The sequence below is a fragment of the Homalodisca vitripennis genome, unplaced genomic scaffold (genome assembly GCF_021130785.1).
Source record: "Homalodisca vitripennis isolate AUS2020 unplaced genomic scaffold, UT_GWSS_2.1 ScUCBcl_3209;HRSCAF=8585, whole genome shotgun sequence".
In the NCBI taxonomy this organism is placed as follows: Eukaryota; Metazoa; Arthropoda; class Insecta; order Hemiptera; family Cicadellidae; genus Homalodisca; species Homalodisca vitripennis.
Window position 1 is genome coordinate 26185 of NW_025779322.1, and position 19577 is coordinate 45761.

General features: G+C 29.9%; 1 pseudogene; it reads right to left on the reverse strand.

Moving 5' to 3' along the window:
• Window positions 1-14916, reverse strand: part of LOC124372436 — a 31119-nt pseudogene extending 16203 nt beyond the window's left edge.
• Between the last annotated feature and the right edge of the window lie 4661 nt (window positions 14917-19577).

Consider the following 19577-nt stretch of genomic DNA (forward strand, 5'->3'; position numbering starts at 1 on the left):
CAACATTTACTAATTATTAAAAGAAGTTTAGCCATCCGTACGTTATTTATATGGATTTTGAGAGCATATTAGAAAAAATTCCGACATGCAAGAACAATCCACAAAGATCGATTACAACCAAGATTCAGAAGCACATTCCTTATGGTTTTACTCTATATTTAGTGTCAAATGTGACGAATCGCATGTATAAACCGATATGTTATCGAGCCGAAAATGAAGACGATTTGCCTAATGTTCCTGCAAAATTGTTTGAAGAGCTCAATAAAATATCAAAATACATAGCTAAAAAGTATAATTCTAAGAACAAAAAACCTATGAAATTGACCGAAGAAGAAGAATTAGCATACCAAAATTCTAGTGTTTGTCATATTTGTGAATGTGAGGGTTTTGATAATCAAACAAGAAAAAAAGTACGAGATCATTGTCATTTAACAGGTAAATTTCGAGGTGCTGCTCATTTATCTTGTAATCTGAATCTCAAATTTCCTCAAAATATTCCAGTTTTCTGTCACAATATGTCAAATTACGATACTCATTTGTACATAAAAGAATTGGCAAAACAGTATGGTAATGTTGATTTGATCGCAAACACCGATGAGAAATATATAAATTATTCTGTAAATTCTGGCTATGGGTATGAGTTTGAAGATGATAAACCAAGAAAGTTCATCAAGTTTTCTTTCGTAGATACGTTCAGATTCATGGCCTCGTCTATAGAAAAGTTAGCTAAAAAACCTAAAGACAGAAGATTTTCAAACATACAAATCATTTTATACAAGATGGTCTGAATGAAATTCTAGATAGACAACCAAATGACGAAGACGAGATTTTTAAAATTCTATCTGGAAAAGGAATATTTCCCTATGAATTTATCGATAGTATTGAAAAACTTGATTACACAGAAGAGCTAAAAATTCAAGATTTCTATTCACTTTTAACAGATGAGAGCATATCTGAGAAAGATTTTCAACATTATTTAGCTGTTTGGAATAAATTAAAAGAGAAAAATCTAGGAAATTACTCTGATCTCTATAACATCCAAGATGTTTTATTGCTTGCCGATATATTCGAAAATTTCAGAAACATTTGCCTAAATTGCTATAAACTCGATCCGGCACACTATCTAACAGCTCCCAGTCTCGCATGGGACGCAATGTTAAAATTAACGAAAATTGAGCTTCAGCTAATTAACGATTATAATATGTATTTAATGATCGAAAAAGGTATTCGCGGAGGCATTTCTCAATGTATTAAACGATATGTGAAAGCAAATAACAAATATTTGAAAGATTTTGATAAGACAAAGCCCGAAAACTATCTGTTGTACGTCGATGCAAACAACCTTTATGGTTACGGGCTTATGCAAAATTTACCATATAACGAAATCAAGTGGATGGATCCTAAAACGTATACAACAGCAGAATGGCAAGAAACAATTTTGGAACTCACTGGCGACGAAGATTATGGCTATATTCTCGAAGTTGATCTAGGATATCCAACAAATTTACATGAACATCACAAGGATTTACCTCTTGCTCCCGAACATTATAAAAACAAACTTTGCACAACTTTACTGGATAAAACTGAATACGTTGTTCATTCAAGAAATTTGAAATTCTATCTGGAACAAGGTATGATTTTGAAACATGTGAATAGAGTTTATTGCATTTGATCAGAAGCCTTTTATGAAAAAGTACATTGATTTTAACACAAACATGAGAACCAAAGCTACAAGCGACTTTGAAAAGGACTTTTATAAGCTGATGAACAACTCAGTTTTTGGAAAAAGTATGGAAAATGTGCGAAATAGATGTGATATTAGACTAGGAAATGAAGAATTTTCAATGAAACAAGCTAAGAAAACAAACTTCAAATGCTTTAATATCTTTGACGATAACTGTATAGCGAGTCACATGTATAAACAGAAAGTAAAATTTAACAAGCCGATCTACATAGGATTTTCAGTTCTCGACCTCTCAAAATTGCTAATGTACGAGTTTTATTACAACAAATTAAAGAACTATGATCCAGATTTGAATCTGTGTTACATGGATACAGACAGTTATTTTCTAGAATTAAAACGTGATCCTTACAAAATCATTAAAGAAAATTTGAATGACTTTGATACGAGCGATTATCCAAAAGATCACGAATGTTTCACTACTAAAAATAAGAAAGTCATAGGAAAATTCAAAGACGAACTAAATAGCGAAGTTTTAGAAGAATTTTGTGGTTTAAGATCAAAGATGTACTCGTACAAATATCTAGACAAAAATCCAGTTAGGTGTAAAGGAATTAAGAGAGGCGTTGTAAATAAAACAATAAATATCGAAAACTTGAAGAGATGTTTGTTCGAAGATAAAGAAGAATTTAGGGAGATGACTGTAATAAAAAGCTATAAACATGAATTGTATACCATCACCATAAACAAACTGGCACTGAACGCTAAAGATGATAAGAGAATTGTCCTAGAAAATAAGATCGATACAGTACCTTATGGCTATAAAAATGAAGCAAAATCTGATATATTAGATGAGTTAAATAAACTTGGAAACTTTGACATGTAAATGGAAGATGATTTGATTCACTGCCACAAATGCAAGAAAAAAACGAAAAGTATAGATTCTAAAATCGTTCAAACTCAAAACGGATTGTATAGAATTGCAGCAAAATGTTCAAAATGTAAGACAAATAAGGGTAAATTTATAAAGAATCCAAATGAAAAACAAGTAAAGAAAGAATCTAAGAATAAGGAAGAAATCGAGATTGAAGCTAGAGAAATTCATGCACCAGTACGAAAAAAGTTTAAAAAGAGAAAAATTATAACTTTAGGAATTGACGATTTATGGGCAGCAGATTTAGTTATAATGTCTAACTATTCGGATCAAAATGATGGATTCAAGTATATGTTAAATGTTATTGATACTTTCTCAAAATATGCTTGGTCAAGAGCTATCAAAAGAAAAAACGGCAAGGATGTTTCAAAAGCTTTCGAAGATATAGTTAAAGATGCCATAAGGATCAATCACAAACCTCCAAACCTACTTCATACAGATAAGGGTTTAGAGTTTAAAAATAAAGAATTTAATGATGTTTTGAGAAAATACGACATCAAGATTTATCATACTGAAAACGAAGAGAAATCAAGTATTGTAGAGAGATATAACAGAACTCAAAATGAGAGAATGAAAGTAATTTTTGAGATTAATAAAAACTTTAAATGGATCGATATTCTTCAAAAAATCGTAAACAATTATAACGATACAGTTCACAGCACAATAAAAATGAAACCGAAAGACGTAGATAAAGATGCAGAAAAGGAGTTATTAGAGACCGTTTTCAAGTATATTCCACCAGAAATTCACACAAAAACTAAATTTAAAGTCAATGATCATGTAAGAATTGTTAGTAAAAAACAAACATTTTCAAACAAATATAAGAACAATTGGTCAAGAGAAATCTTTGTGATTTATCAAATTAATAACACAGATCCTGTAACTTATAGTATAAAAGATTTAAATAATGAAGAAATAAGTGGAAGTTTTTACGAATATGAATTGAGAAAGTCAAAGCTATAATTTTTTGTATATAAATGGAGGCTGAAAAGAAATGTATAAAGTGTCAAGAATTTAAAGATTTGACGAAGTTTTCTCAAGATAAAAGAAGCAAAGGTGGATTATACTATTATTGTAAGGATTGTCATAGTAAATATGAGAGAGAATTATACGAAAAAATAGAAAAATTAACTTTAGAAGAGAAAGAATGTTGTATTTGTAAAGAAATTAAGAATATTTCCAAATTTTACGATTGGCATTATAGTAAAAATAAAAAACATGCACATTGTAAAGATTGTGCTAAAAGAATTATTCAAAAAAGTCAAAGAAAACCGACTCTTAGCGAGTGTGGACGAATCATTCAATGGTTACCTCATCTTCAAAAACATTTACAGACAAAATATCATAATTCTAGAGTTTAATAAAATTTAGAAACATTTTCATCGTAAAGTCCAGATTCATTGATAAAAACAGTGTCAGGATGAAGATTGTTAAGGGGCCATTCGAATAGCCCCTTGTTTCTCGGGGTCTATGGGATAGACTCCTGTAATTTATACATTCAAAAGTTGTTTTATCGTCATTATCGACATTATTTATGATAGCTTGCCTCGTGTTTTCATATTCTAAAATTTCTGCAACATCTTTTGCTTTGAACCAAATTTTGAAACGTTTCTGCAATCTTCATTTTAGATTTCAGTATTAAAGAATATATGCCCGGTTCATTAATGAAAATAGTGTTTTTTTGAAAGTTTGAAGGTAAGAACGATTCGTTCCCCCCTTCTGAATCTATGTTATCGTAGTTTTTTTATATTTGTCTTTAACGTGATCTCTAATCGCTTTCATCGTATTTTTAAATTCCAATATTTCTGCAATATCTTTTGCTTTAAACCAAAATTCATTATTTTCGTCAACAAATGTTAAAATTTTCTTTATTATTGAATTTGAGTAGATTCACAACTGACTCCATTTAGATAGAAAAGAAATTTAACTAGTAAGTTTTATTTCGAGAATAAAGGCCAGATTCATTAACGAAAATAGTGTCAGGATGAAGATTTTGAAAGGGTCTATGGGATAGACTCCTGTAATTTATACATTCAAAAGTTGTTTTATCGTCATTATCAATATTATTTATGATAGCTTGTCTAGTATTTTCATATTGTAAAATTTCTGCAACATCTTTAGCCTTAAACCAGATCACATTGTTTTCGTCTACAATCGTTAAGATATTCGTGTTATCGAATGTAAGTTGATTATTTCTTAGATCTATGACTGACTCCATTTAGATAGAAAAAAAATTTAACAAGCAATTATTATTTTGAGTTTAAAGGTCCGAAAATAGTGTCTGGATGTAATTTTTGTAAGAGTCGCGATTCGATACCCTTGAAAATGTATATCTTCTAGTCTTTTCTTGAAAGTTTAAAGGTAGTCTATTCAATAGACCCCCTTGATTCATGTCCGTTGCTTCAACAATCTTAAGTAAATTGTAGTTTTACTCTCATTTTTCAATAAATTTCCTTCAGAGTCTTGAACAGTTAAGACGATTTTTTGAATTCTTTTCATATTTTTTCTAATTGGAATATAGTCTATTTCATTCGGTTTTTTCACTAATTTTTGATCCATAAGCAACATTTGGGAAAAATGTGTACAAAATTTCAGATTATTTGTGTAAATGTTCGGTATGATTTTCAAAACTAGGTTCAACGAGATTACAATGTACTTCAATTACATCAAACGGTCTAAATTTTGGCGTTTTATTTCCTAAATATACCTGATTTGGCTCAATAGTTTCTTGAACAAACCCTAATAAATCTGCAATAATTGCTGAAAACATTATTCTTACTGGTGATTTTATTTGAATTTTATTAGAGAGATAATTTTTTTGCATTTCAAACTTGTTTTCGTCAAAGTTTAAAGATTTATCTGATTGTTTGAATGTTTTCAGATAATTTTTAAGGGAATTTTTTATTTGATCGAAGGTATAATATCCTTTGTTTAAACCATAATATTTTGTTATGTTCTTCTCACTAAATACTATACAATAAGGAGAACTTTCACTAATATTTATTACAAAATTGTCAGAATAAAAACCGCTTAAACCGATAAAATAATTTGATTCTTCCTCTAAGTGTATAGGATGTTCCAAGTTTAAAAATAATTGAGAGCTTGCTGAAGTCAACTTGAACAGCTTCATTTTCGCTATTTAAATGGAGAAATTTTTAAAGCAAAAAGATCAGATAAAACTTCAAACGTTTGAAGAAAATAAGAAAGATCAACCAATCAGATTGTTAATTGTTGGTTCAAGTGGATGTGGAAAAACAACTTTATTATTGAATTTTATCTACAATAGGTTGATTCCTTATTCCAATTTGTATGTTTTTAGTAAATCTTTAGAACAAGACGCCTATAAAAAATTACAAGAAAGATTTGAAAATATTGAGAAGAACTTAAGCAAAGAAATATCACATTTTTACAATGCTTCTGAGGACATAGTTCCATTAAGCGAATGTAAACCCAATTCGTTAATCGTTTTTGATGATTGTATTTTGGAAAATCAGGACGTTATTAAGGAATATTTCGTAATGTCTCGTCACAAAAATATCTCTTGTATCTATCTTTCTCAATGCTTTTCAAAGGTTGATAAACAAGTTATTAGAAATAATTTGAATATGTTGTGTGTTTTTTAAGCAAGACGATCACTATTCGAGAAAGATTTACAACAATTATGTTGGTTCTGATATGAGTTTTAACCACTTTATTGAGTTGTGTGATAAAATTTGGAAGGAAGACTACGGATTTTTAACTATTAATCTAACTTTGAAGCCTAAAAATGGCAAATATTTGAATAAATTTTCTAATATAAATGCTGCTCAGTGGTCTGACAAATTTACTCGATAAAATATTTGTTACAATTATTTTTACATTATCTTTACTTTTTATTTACATTATGAAAACAACTGAAAAACGGTAAATCTGTTCACGTTTTCACGCTTCGTGTTCACGTTTTACGTTACACGTTCACGTTCTCGTTCTCGTTCTCGTTCTCGTTCTCGTTCTCGTTCTCGTTCACGTTCACGTTTCAAAATTTTCCTAAATAAATGGCGAACGTAACTTCAGAAGAAGCGAAAAATCTTGATCAAATCGAAAAAGAAATTAATCAAAGAATTTAAAGAACAGATTCGAATTGATGAAAAAGAACAAGAATTTATTCAAAAAATTAATCAACCTGTAACTTCTGCAATAAAAAATGTTGAGGGCAAAATTGAAAATGTTTTAAGCGATAATCAAAATTTAATGAATTTGGTTCCAGTTGTACGACAGTTTGCCGATATTTCGATACCAGAATCTGAGTTTGAATTGCCAAAATTACCATCGTCGACACCATTTAGACCTCGAATCATTGAAGACTCTACCATAGTTGAACCAATAAGTCCTGGAACAACGGATATAATAATTGGTGAAATTGGTAAAAAATTTCTTCCTAGAGCAAAGGATGATAAATTTGGTTTGTATTGGGACAGAAAAAAGAGAAGTTTTATGATTGGAAATTTACCCGTTAATTTTGAACATAATGATATCATTATTAATGAAAAAACATATGAAGGAACTCAAGGTTTATGGAGATTATTAACAGACTATGACGCTCCAAAAGATAATTTATATTCTGAAGAAGATTTGAAAAAGTATACTGAAATTTTATGGAAATCTGATTCAATTTACAAAAATAATGATCCATCAACTAAGAAACCAAAGTCAAGTAAAGGTAAAAAATATCTCAATTTGATTAAACCAATTTGGGAAAAACGAATCGAAGGATCAGGTGTAAGAAAATACAGTGATAATAAGATTGAGTACAGATATATCAACGATTTGACAAACACTCGATGGAATTATTAATTATATTTATGCTCAAGAGAAGGCTGGAAATAACAATTTTTTGAATGAAAAGAAAGCAATTAAAGATTTTATTTCGAACAAACTTGACGAAATGATTGAAACACCTGATGGAATTAAATATTTAAAACGAATTTTGCCGGCAATAAGTTCATCTATGATTGAGGGTAGTGGACTTTTGAATGATTTTATCAACAATTTACCTTTTGAATTACACGTACCAACTTATCAGTATCTGGGGCCTGGCACAAAACTCGAAAAAAGACTAAAAAGAGGAGATCCTGGTATAAATAAATTAGATCAAGCTGCTATGGAACACGATATTTTTTATGCAAAACATAGAGACACAAATTCCAGACATATAGCAGATAAAGTTTTGCAAGATAAGGCAATGGATAGATTTTTATCAAAAGATGCTAGTTTAGGTGAAAGATTTGTTGCGCTTCCAACAGCTGGAGCAATGTTTTTGAAGAGAAAACTAGGAATGGGAATCGAAGAGAACTTGAAATTTTAACTATATAAATGGAGGTGAATGTAAATTTCAGCAAAAATCAGAAAGAAAAAATAAAATCCGCTTTTAAGAAGAAAATACCCGTTAGTATTCAATTTAAAATAGATCAACTAAAAAATGGCGAAGATAAGATATTTTTAACAAATAGACAATACAATAAACTCGAAAAACATAAGAAAAACATAAAGGAACCAGAATAGAATTTTCTTATAATCAGTTGAAAGAACTCAAAAATGGTGGACTTTTGAAAGATTTATTAGATTTTGGAGAAAATATTCCAGTTGTTAAAAATGTTGTTCCTTATGTTCGTAAAGCTGCTCCAATCGTTAAAAAAGATGTGATTCCTATTGTTCGAAACATTTTAAATTGGTTAGATAAAGAGTTGGAAGATGTTACAGGATCTGGATTAGATGAAAAAAACTTTGAATTACGTGAAATCAAACATTGAAAAAAAAATTTAAACCTTTAACATTCGGGGAATTGGAAGAAATCTGCAAAAATATTAAACATTTTAGAGGAATCTTCATGAGAGATACATTACCTGAAAAAGTTAAGAAATTTGAATGTGGAATTGTGAATTTAGACTCGATTATGGGAAGTGGAACACATTGGATTTGTTATTATAAAAATGATAAGAATGCATGTTATTTTGATTCGTATGGAAGAATTGAGGACAAACCACCTATAGAATTGATTAAATATTTGAAAAAATCAAGCGTCTACTACAATGATTCTCAGATTCAAGACTATAAAGATCCCCCAATTTGTGGTCATTTATGTGTTTTTGTGTTGAATGAACTGAGTGATGGTAAAGATTTTAAAGAAGTTGTTAACAAATTATTACTTAATAAATATGGATTCACAAAATATTTTTGACGTATTTGGAACACAAATTATTCAAAATGTAGATAATAGTTTGAATTTTGATAGTTTGAGAAATGAGTTTGATAACAAGTTAGAAAAATTTATTACAAAACCTTCCAGATTCAGATATGTTTGCTGTCGAGATTGAAGATTTTAAAGCAGAATATGATAACAAACTTGCAAATTTCATGAGTTCAAATGAAGTTGCTGATAAAATAAAAACATTGGAAAAAGAAGTTGATGATGGTGTAAAAAAATTATTTACCAATTTAATGTCTCATATCGAAAAAGCTGATAAAATTACTGAAGCGATCAAAGTTGAAAAGAATTATGTTAGTTTGGCTAATAAAAAAAGAATTGTCGGTGTTCGACCTGGTATTGACAAACATGATGTTGTTGTTAAAGAACAAATTTTAAAACCTCTAAAATTATCAGAAAACATCGATATTGTTGATTTACATGATCCGAATGTTAAAAATGCCTTAGATTTTAAAGGAAAAAGAATTAGCAGTGTTAGTAAAGGAATTAATCCATTTGATGTTGTTGTAATGATTCAATTAGAAGATCCTATTAAAATGTTTAATGAACTAAAACAAAATTATGAGAATCATAAACAGCATGTTAAAGATTTTACAACAGAAGTCTATGAAAAGTTAGAAGCCAGAAATAGAAGATCAGTAGACGATGTTGGTGAAATTAATGAAAAACTTACTAATTTTAAAGATTCTTTTGATAAGTTTAGTTTAGATGCTACGAAAACTTTTGAGAATATTGGTCATAAATTTGTTGAATACAATGATTCTTATGCTGTCAAATTTCAAAAATTAGAAGAAAAAATTAATAAGTTCGAGGAAGATTTGGAAGATATAGGTCTTCATGTAGGATTTTATGGATGATAAAATTTCCTTATATAAATGGCGCTCATATACTGTGTGAGATGTAAAGAAAAAACTGCAACAAGTGATATAAAATACTATGCAAATATCAATGGAGTTAAAAGAGTTTCTGGAAAATGTGCTGAATGTAACGCTAAAAAGAGCCAATTTATAAAAACTTGAAATTTTTTCTTAATAAATAGAGATGGCGGGACATTACAGTGCTTTCGATCTTTTTATAATGCAACACGAAAGAGATTTGAAAAAAGAACATTGGGATGATATTTCTCAAAAATATGAATTATCCGAAGATATGATGAGATTATACGTAAACAAATTGAATTGGTATAACATTGCTAAATATCAAAATCTGTCCCCAGAGTTCATTCAAGAAAATATACATTATCAATTAAAAGATCATATGTCTGTTCTTTGTCTCTATCAACACTTGAGTATAAAATTTTTGGATGAAAATAAAGATACAGTTGATTGGAAACAATATTATAGATAGCGGTTACTATCCTGTGCAAATTGTATTGAAATATGTGACCGAGATCGCAAAATTTAAGGAAGAGAATCCCGAATATGACGAAGTAGATCATTAAAAATGACTAAAATTTATATCTTTTCTTATAAAAACGTACATTAGATCGATGAAAAAATGATATCTTTCTTATACATGATGTTTAAATTTTCTCTTATTAAATGGCGGACTACAGAAAATATGCTAGTGATATTGAAAGGGCGGAGTTTAAAAATTTCTATCCAATTAGTAAACAACATTTGAATGAACCGAATAAAAGAACTGAGTTTAATATTGATTTTGGAGATAACTTTTGCTCGTCTAACTTCCAGTTTTATATTTCTGGAACTTTAACAAAACAAGATGGTCAAGCATATCTTGGAACTGATAATGTTAGATTAATCGATAATTTTATACCGTTTTTATTTTCTAAGATTGAAGTAAGAAAACACAATAAATTGATAGAAGAAGTCGAAAACTGTGGCCAATTAAGCACTATTAAAGGAACCATTTGTTATTCCAAAAGTGATGTATTTTCAAACAGTTTTGAATCAACTTTTAAATTTGGACAATTTGAAGCGGTCGGTGATTTAGCACATTTCGGCTTAGGATTCTTTGAAAATGTAAATTTTCCAATCTATAAAGGTGGATTTTACATTAGTCTCATAAGAGCTGAAGACGATGATGTGATTCTGAAGACTGCAACTGGAAATGTTATGCCTGTTGATGGCAATATTACAATTAACGAGTTTTTCATTAGAGTTCCGATGATTTATTACAAAACCACGAGTAAAATTCAGTTGATTGATGAAATTACAAAATCTCAAAACATTATGTTTAATTTTCTAGATTGGCAATGTATTGAGCAAAAAGGTATTTCCGGAACAAGTTATTCGTTCGATATCACAAATATTTATAGAAATATCTTCAATCCTAAGTTTGTTTATTATAGGTTTTCAAACAGATAGACAGAATAATCAAGAGAAAAATCCTTCAAAGTTTGATAGTTTGAATGTAAAAAATATCAGAGTAAAATTGAACGGTTCTTATTATCCAGATGAATTACAAAATTTAAACATTTCAGGAGGTCTTTTCAGAATCATGTATCAGATGTATCAAGATTTTAAGAAAGTTTACTACAAAAATATGGAAATGTATTATAATCCTAAAGAATTTTTAGCGAATAGACCTATTTATGTCATTGATACAACAAAGAGTTTGACAAATATTTCTGCTTCAAAGAACGATATAATTATCAATATGGATTTTCAAAATGCTGTTACAAAACGCGATTTGTTATGTGGTTGTGGTTTCTGAGAAATTTTTATCATATGACGTGATTAAGAACGATATTAGAGAAATTCAGTAATTGATGATGTTCATATTGTTCTCTTTCATTCCTTCTAAAACTTTAAAAATATACTCTTTCGCCACTGAAAAATCACGATTTCTTCCGGAATAATCTTTGTAATCATAGACAAAATATCCTAAATAGTTAAATAATAAAATAAAATCATTTCTTTTTATCTCGGTAGTTGAAATATAAACACAAACATTTGCGCTGAAAAATTTATATCTCGGCAGAGTTAGTTCCATAATCTCCATTTATTCTTTTTGTAAAAATGGAAGAGTATAATGCCAACTGTTACAAGTGTTGTAATAGAGGAGAAATTGTTGATAAAAGATTAGTTTGTAGAGATTGTAATTTAATTTTGTATGAAAGACCTAAACCTAAGAAATTTCGAAATAAACTAACACATTTGAATAATCTGCTTACAAAATTGCAATATGGAGGTAAAAAAAAAACACAATTTGTTACAGAATTTAGAAAACAGAATAAAAATTTTTACTTATCTCTTGGAACCGTTGAAAAAATTATTTTCCTTTTCAAAGAATACATTAGGTTTGTAGGTTTAAATACACGCGTTTATTATGAGAAGATTTTACCTATAATCTTTCACTATTTGGACATTGAATTTGACTACGATTTTAAACCTGAAATCTTTGATGATTTTATAGTACATTTGGAGAAAGTAAATGAAGAACCTCGTGAAAAGAATGCGGTTTTACTCACATTCTCCCCGACTTCTCGAGTGATTGTTAGCAAATTTCATTTTTTTCCGTTTATAGATTTTTCATTAAGATTTCTGGATTTTTTCATTAAAACAGCTTAAGAAATTAGAAGCCTACAATGAACAGTAAAACAGCTATAGATTCGGTTATTTAACATTCGTGATTTCCTGTTTGATTTCTCAGATTTGTTTATGGTTCAATGGACAGTATTTTACATTGATTTTCTGTCTGTCCCAAAAGTGTCCTAGAAACCCCATATTCATATCTAGTTATATATATATATATATATATATATATATATATATATTGGGAAAATATAAATATAATAAAAGTTATGATAGAGTTGAAGGGATAATTGATCAATAAACTAGCTGAAAAAACCGCTTGAAGAAGCATTGAGATACATCTCAGTTTATAATAAAAAACTTTTAAACAATTTTAATGATTTAGAGTATAATAACTACAGTATGAACACAATATCCTCTACATTGCAGGAAATGTATATACCAATAACATAGTAAGAAGAGACGGATTACACTAAAAGCGCAGACAAAAGCTAATTGACAAATTTAATCCGTGGCAACAGCGTTACAGTACGGAAAATTGTATAACCTTCTAAGTTGATTGTAGTTGAACGCTATGCCAGTGTTAAGTGTATAACATAACTGAGATGTCGATATAAACGTGCAGTGTATAACAACTCCAACCATGTGAGAATAGTGTTATCCATGGGTAATATAACATTTCCAAATGGATTGCTTATTTTTTAACAAGAATATAACATACATTTGTGCAAAATCGCGTAGTTACAAAACAGAAATTGCACATAATATGAAAGTGTTATGTAATTTTATCCCAAAGCAGGAAAATTTTCATGTTATGTCTAATCTTGATCCAATTTTTAGCTCTAATTGTCGCGTATATTGCACAAAATTTTGAAACTAAATTTTATGTTATTCACTTACAACTTGATCAATCCAATCTATTCTTAGCCTCAGGTGTTTAGCTCGATCACGGCATTGTCAAAGGCATACTAAGTAAGTAAAAACACAGTGCAGGCCTACACATACAAACATATATCAAAATAAACTGCAAGCGAAGCCGCGGGTAATTGTGATTATATTTCGTTTGGAATATCAGAAAATCAAAATAAAGGTATAAAACAAATATTTATTTGTTTTAACCTAAAACCTCCAAATGATGACTTTAGTTGATTTAAACCTGACGTACATCTTAACTTAGTAGGGATAGCACATGTGAGTCATCAAGTCATCCTGAGCTACAAAATTGGGGTTAAATACAATTTCTAAAATACTACCTATTTAACGTAAACAATCTTTGAGCAAGAAAATCCTTCTGTAGTATATAACTCGTCAAGAATGAACTAATTAATGGGATCTCCTCACCTCTTGTGCGGTCGTAGGCGTTGATACACTCCGAAGTCATGAACTGGCTGACAAGTGCGGTCTTGCCGACTCCAGGAGCCCCCAGCATGGCTACCCGGTAGCTGACCACCTCTGGACTAGGGACAGGGGAGAGAGTGGCAGGCTCAGGGCAGGGGCTCGGCGGCAGGAGGCTATTACTGCGAGACCTCCGCCTCCTGAAGGAGTCGCCCCGGTTCACCACTCCTATAGGAGTTAGGCATGAGATCGTACATATATCCGTGTTAAAACCTTAAAGCTTTGGAATGTATCACCTCTTGATAACAATGGGAATCATATCTACAAAACGCTATTAAACTAGTTATAGGAAATCACTTCCAAAACAGCTATTTTGGCAATAGAAGATCAACAAAAAAAAATACTATGAGATTATAAGGAAAAACTACTGAAAAAAATATTTTTTAGACCAAGTAAAAATGAAAAGAGTATTTGTACGAGAGTAATATAAAAGTACAACAGAAAATTTTGTTTTTAAATCATAAATTAAAAATATAAAAGTAGTTACTCATATCAATAAAATAAAAAAGGACATTTAACTCAGTGATGAATACATTGTGAAACATTATAACAGCGTATTGTATTAAACAAGGTGCAAGAATATCTAAGGATGGTCGTAAATTACTTCTCGCAACATAAAAGGTAAATCTTTCCAACCAAAAAGAGAACTATCAAAATATTTTGTGTAAAAGTTTATAAAAAAATAAAATGATAGAGAAACAAACTACTTTAAACGTTTGTTCAAAACTTTCGCTCACAATAAAATTTTAATATCTTTAAATATAAATAAGAGTATCTTAAAATTTGTCTTGAAATAGCTCTAGCGATATTCCTTCATGAAACCTTTTCAAATGAAACCGAGTGAAAAAGCTTAAAGTTTATAGTCTCCTAACTTTTGCTGGTATTTATGAATTTATTTAATTATTTAAGAAATACATTCAGCTTCGTAGGACTCAACTTTAGCTCTGATTCTGAAAATATTATTTGGACCGACCTTTACTGGTAAAACTGAATGAGCGGAGCCTGTAAGAATCTTCATCCTCCTGTTCTTGTTGCTGCTGGTGTCGGTCAGGCACATCGAGGAAGGCCGTTGATTTCCTCTGGTAGACTGAGTTGACTCTGCGCTGTGTTGATCCTTTACGCCGGAAGCCTCCTGGACTCGGAGACTCTGTACCTCCCGTAGACACTGCAACACAAGGAACAGGGGTTGACGTACAGATTTGATATCTCCTACTCAAACTTATTCCAGGTAAGCTTTGATAAATTCAGACAATTTAAGGTCAGTTTTGAGGGTAAATATGACGCTAAAGAACTATCCTAAACTATATTATGGGTTCTTTTGGAAGGGGATTGGTTGGTGTGCATTACAAAATAAATTTGTCCGATAAAAATAGTTTGAATTTTCAAGTATAACTGAAAATATCAGGACATAGATAAAGAAATTGAAGGCAGTAAGTATTACTTTCGAATTTCGAAGTATTACTTTCGAATTTCGTAGTATTACTTTCGAATTGAAATTAGGTACCAAAGTGCTGCAATTTATCAAAATATGACTGAAAACAAAAATGTATACTTCCTTTTATTTTAGTTTTTGGAAAATATATTCCCAAATGTACAAAAATTCGTTATGTAAGCAAAACTTAAACTCTATTTTGGGTTACACAATATGTACACTTCAGATGAGGCAAGATATTGGAAATATGAAAATGGGGATATTCTTTTACATTGGGTCTTACAAACGAATTAAACTATCACATCTAATTTTAAAATAAAATATTCATATTCGCAATGGGGTAAAATAAATAAAAATAATAGAGCAATGTTTTGACTAATGCTAACGTTTACACGTAATCAAGTGGGGTGTCATTTTAATATTGTTTTTAGGATTGTAACTTACAACTGAAAGAGGAACACGATTTACCACGTAAGTTTAATATATATATATATATATATATATATATATATATATATATATATATTAAAGTAGTAGATGCCGGCATAAATCCACAGAATCAGGCAATGTTACCTTTTGGCATACCGTGTTTCAACCAACTGATCGACTCAATAGCATTAATGATAACCTACTTGAAAATATCGTAGAAAAAAAATATATATATATATATATATATATACTTATATATATATATATATATATATATATATATATATATATATATAAGTAGATAGTAATATGGGGTTCCTGGCGCACTTTCGGAGCCGACCGAAAAGCAATGTAAAATACTGTTCAATGTACCATAAAGGAAGCTGAGAAATAACACAGCAAATCTCAATGAAAAATTAACCGAATCTACAGTCGTTCGTCTCCAAAAGCGATCGGTACATTACTCTGTGGAATGAAAAATTAACCAAATCTGAGCTTCTACTTTCTTAAGCTGTGCTTTGTAAAATGTTGTCAAATCTGCTACAAATAAAGGATTTATCTTAATAAAATTTAATCAATTTAAAACATTTTTACTAAAAACATACTGTACTTTAATAAAAAACTTTTCTACTAAATAAACAACATGAACTCACCAAGCTCTCTTCAGTTTCTAGCATTAAAACAGTGCAACAAAGATGAATTCAGTGAATTGCCGGTTTATTCTCAACAACAGTTGATACCGTCTTTAAATGAAACAGAATTAAAAGAACTTGTAGAGTCTTTTGCAGAAAGAACGAAAACTGCACACGTGTACACACAAAAAACGAAAAAAATAAGGGATTATATATTTAATATAATTACGAAAGATATTGAAAAGAAAGTAAAAAATAAACAAACAGAGAGTTTTCATCGTTTTTTTATGACATTTTTCCCATATTATACGTTCTTTCAAGATAATCAAGACTTAATTGATGAATTTCTTAGGAATTTTTGTGAGTATCAAGATTTATCAACACAATTCATTAAAGAGCATTATAGAATTTTTCTTATAGAATATAGCCACATTTTGTGTGAAACAAAAGGTATTACTGTAGATAATATTCCATGTGATTCCTATGAAGAAAGACACCAACTATGGTTATCAAAACAGTACTATGACGTGGGGAGGGACTCCAAGTTTTAGAGTTAAGACTTTATTCTACAAAGTTAATTGTTATAATTTCTTTATCTTTTATAGTCTTCTTTCCAGTAACAACCAAGTGTAATTTTTCATTTTTGTTTAATTCTTTAATCTTTTTCTCATCCAAAACAGTCAAAAATCTGTTCGGCAAGTGTACTTTACAATCTTCCAACTCGGCAATTATTGTAAACCCGAATTTATCTTTCATTTTCTCCAAATTCACGATTCTATGTTTCTTCCTTTCTTCCAATTCATTTAACTTCTTATACTCTTTAAACTTACATTCTCCAATATCATTTAACTCTTTCAAGAACTCCATTTAAATAGAAAAAATTTAAAGACGGAAAAAATGAAATTTGCTAACAATCACTCGAGAAGTCGGGGAGAATGTGAGTAAAACCGCATTCTTTTCAAGAGGTTCTTCGTTTAATTTCTCCAAATATACTATAAAATCATCGAGGATTTCTGGTTCAAAATCATAAACAAATTCAACATCCAGATAATGAAAAAATACAGGTAATATCTTTTCATAATAAACGTGTGTATCGATACCTACAAACCTAATGTATTCTTTGAAAAGGAAAATAATTTTGTCAATGGTTCCAAGAGATAAGTAAAAATTTTTATTCTGTTTTCTAAATTCTGTAACAAATTTTGTTTGCTTCTTGTCTCCATATTGCAATTTTGTAAGCAGGTTATTCAAATGTGTTAATTTATTTCGAAATTTCTTAGGTTTAGGTCTTTCTAACAAAATTAAATTACAACCTCTACAAACTAAATATCTTTTATCGATAATTTCTCCTCTATTAGAACACTTGTAACAGTTGGCATTATACTCTTCCATTTAAACAAAAAGATTTTTTTATAAATGGAGATTATGGAACTAAGTCTGCCGAGATATAAATTTTTCAGCGCAAATGTTTGTGTTTACATTTCTACAACAGAGATAAATAGAAATAATTTCATTCTATTGTACAACTATTTAGGATATTATGTGTACGATTACAAAGATTATTCCGGAAGAAATCGAGATTTTTCATCAGCGAAAGAGTATATTTTTGAAGTTTTAGAAGGAATGAAAGAGAATAATATGAACATCATCAATTATTGTAAAAGACAAAATGAATGATTGTGTCTTTGGTGTAGTGTTGTTAGTGTGCGTGTTTGCGCTATGGGGAATCACATCACATTCAACTTCTACGGTGTCTATTGTTTAGAGACTTGGCCCTGCACTGCTACTGTCCAACCAAGTTAATGGCTAGGAGCTGTAATTCGGGTCTTAGACTCTGGAATTTTTTTGTTCCCAAGTCTCATTTTTCTTTGGTAACTACTGTGTAGAAGTTGATGGAGAGATACAATTAGGGAATTTGTGTCGGGTGTTTTGTAAGTGTAATGTTGTATTAATGAATGATGTGAATGATGAATGTAATGAACGAATTAAGGAAGAGAAGGAATGTACGAATTAAGGAAGAGAAGGAATTAAGGAATGAAGTGGAAAGGTGAGGAAGCAAATGGCGCGCCAACCACAGTTGTCATTACTCGGCTTGTTCTATAGTCATTACACTATGGCCACTCGTGTAAAGACTTGTCCCCAACCACTGAACGACAACCATGTCTTCCTCAATAAAAAGCGCGCCTGAAGCTCTGGGATTTGAACCCAGAACCTCAGGCTTTGAAGGCAAGCGTCTTACCAACTGAGCTACGGAGAGTCTCGAAAGATATAAGCTATATCTCTGCTATATAAGTTGTTCAATTAGGAGTGCTAGTTTACAAGTTTATTAATAATTTTATATTTCAAAAACCACTCAACCGATTTTAATGAAATTTGGTACACATATAGTAAATACTTAACTCTTTCGACTTAACTTATCCATAAGGGTGAAATCATCCCCTATTTCTTAATATTCATAAAAAAATAAAAAAAATTATCAGAAAAATCTGAAACTTCAAAAACAAGCGAGTTCAACTTAAAATTTCATGAAAATAACAAAATTTTCAAAAACTACCCCAATCATCCCTTATCTTAAAACTCTTATATCTCGAGAACTATTGGAGCTTTTTTGCTGAAATTTGGTATATAGGATCAGTAAATATTAAAGTATTTTTTAAAATCATAACTTCCGGTCCAACCCTTAAGATGACCTTGGAATAGTTTTTTGTTAATATCATCCCCATTTTTTAAGATATTCTTTTGAAATTAAAAATGAATACTTATATCAATGTCTTTAACAATTCTGTAAAGTTTTAAAATTATCCGATGAATAATAGTGAAAATAACGTGATTTTTACTGAATTTCTCTAATATCGTTCTTAATCACATCATAGGCTAAAAATTTCTCAGAGACAACAACAACATAACAAATCGCGTTTGTAACAGCTTTTTGAAAATCCATATTGATAATTATATCGTTCTTTGAACCAGAAATATTTGTCAAACTCTTTGTTGTATCAATGACATAAATAGGTCTATTCGCTAAAAATTCTTTAGGATTGTAATACATTTCCTTATTATTACAGTAAACTTTCTTAAAATCTTGATACATCCCATACATGATTCTGAAAAGACCTCCGGAAATGTTTAAATTTTGTAATTCATCTGGATAATAAGAACCGTTCAATTTTACTCTGATATTTTTTACATCCAAACTATCAAACTTTGAAGGATTTCTTTCTTGATTATTCTGTCTATCTGTTTGAAAACCTATAATAACGAACTTGGGATTGAAGATATTTCTATAAATGTTTGTAATATCGAACGAATAAGTTGTTCCGGAAATACCTTTTT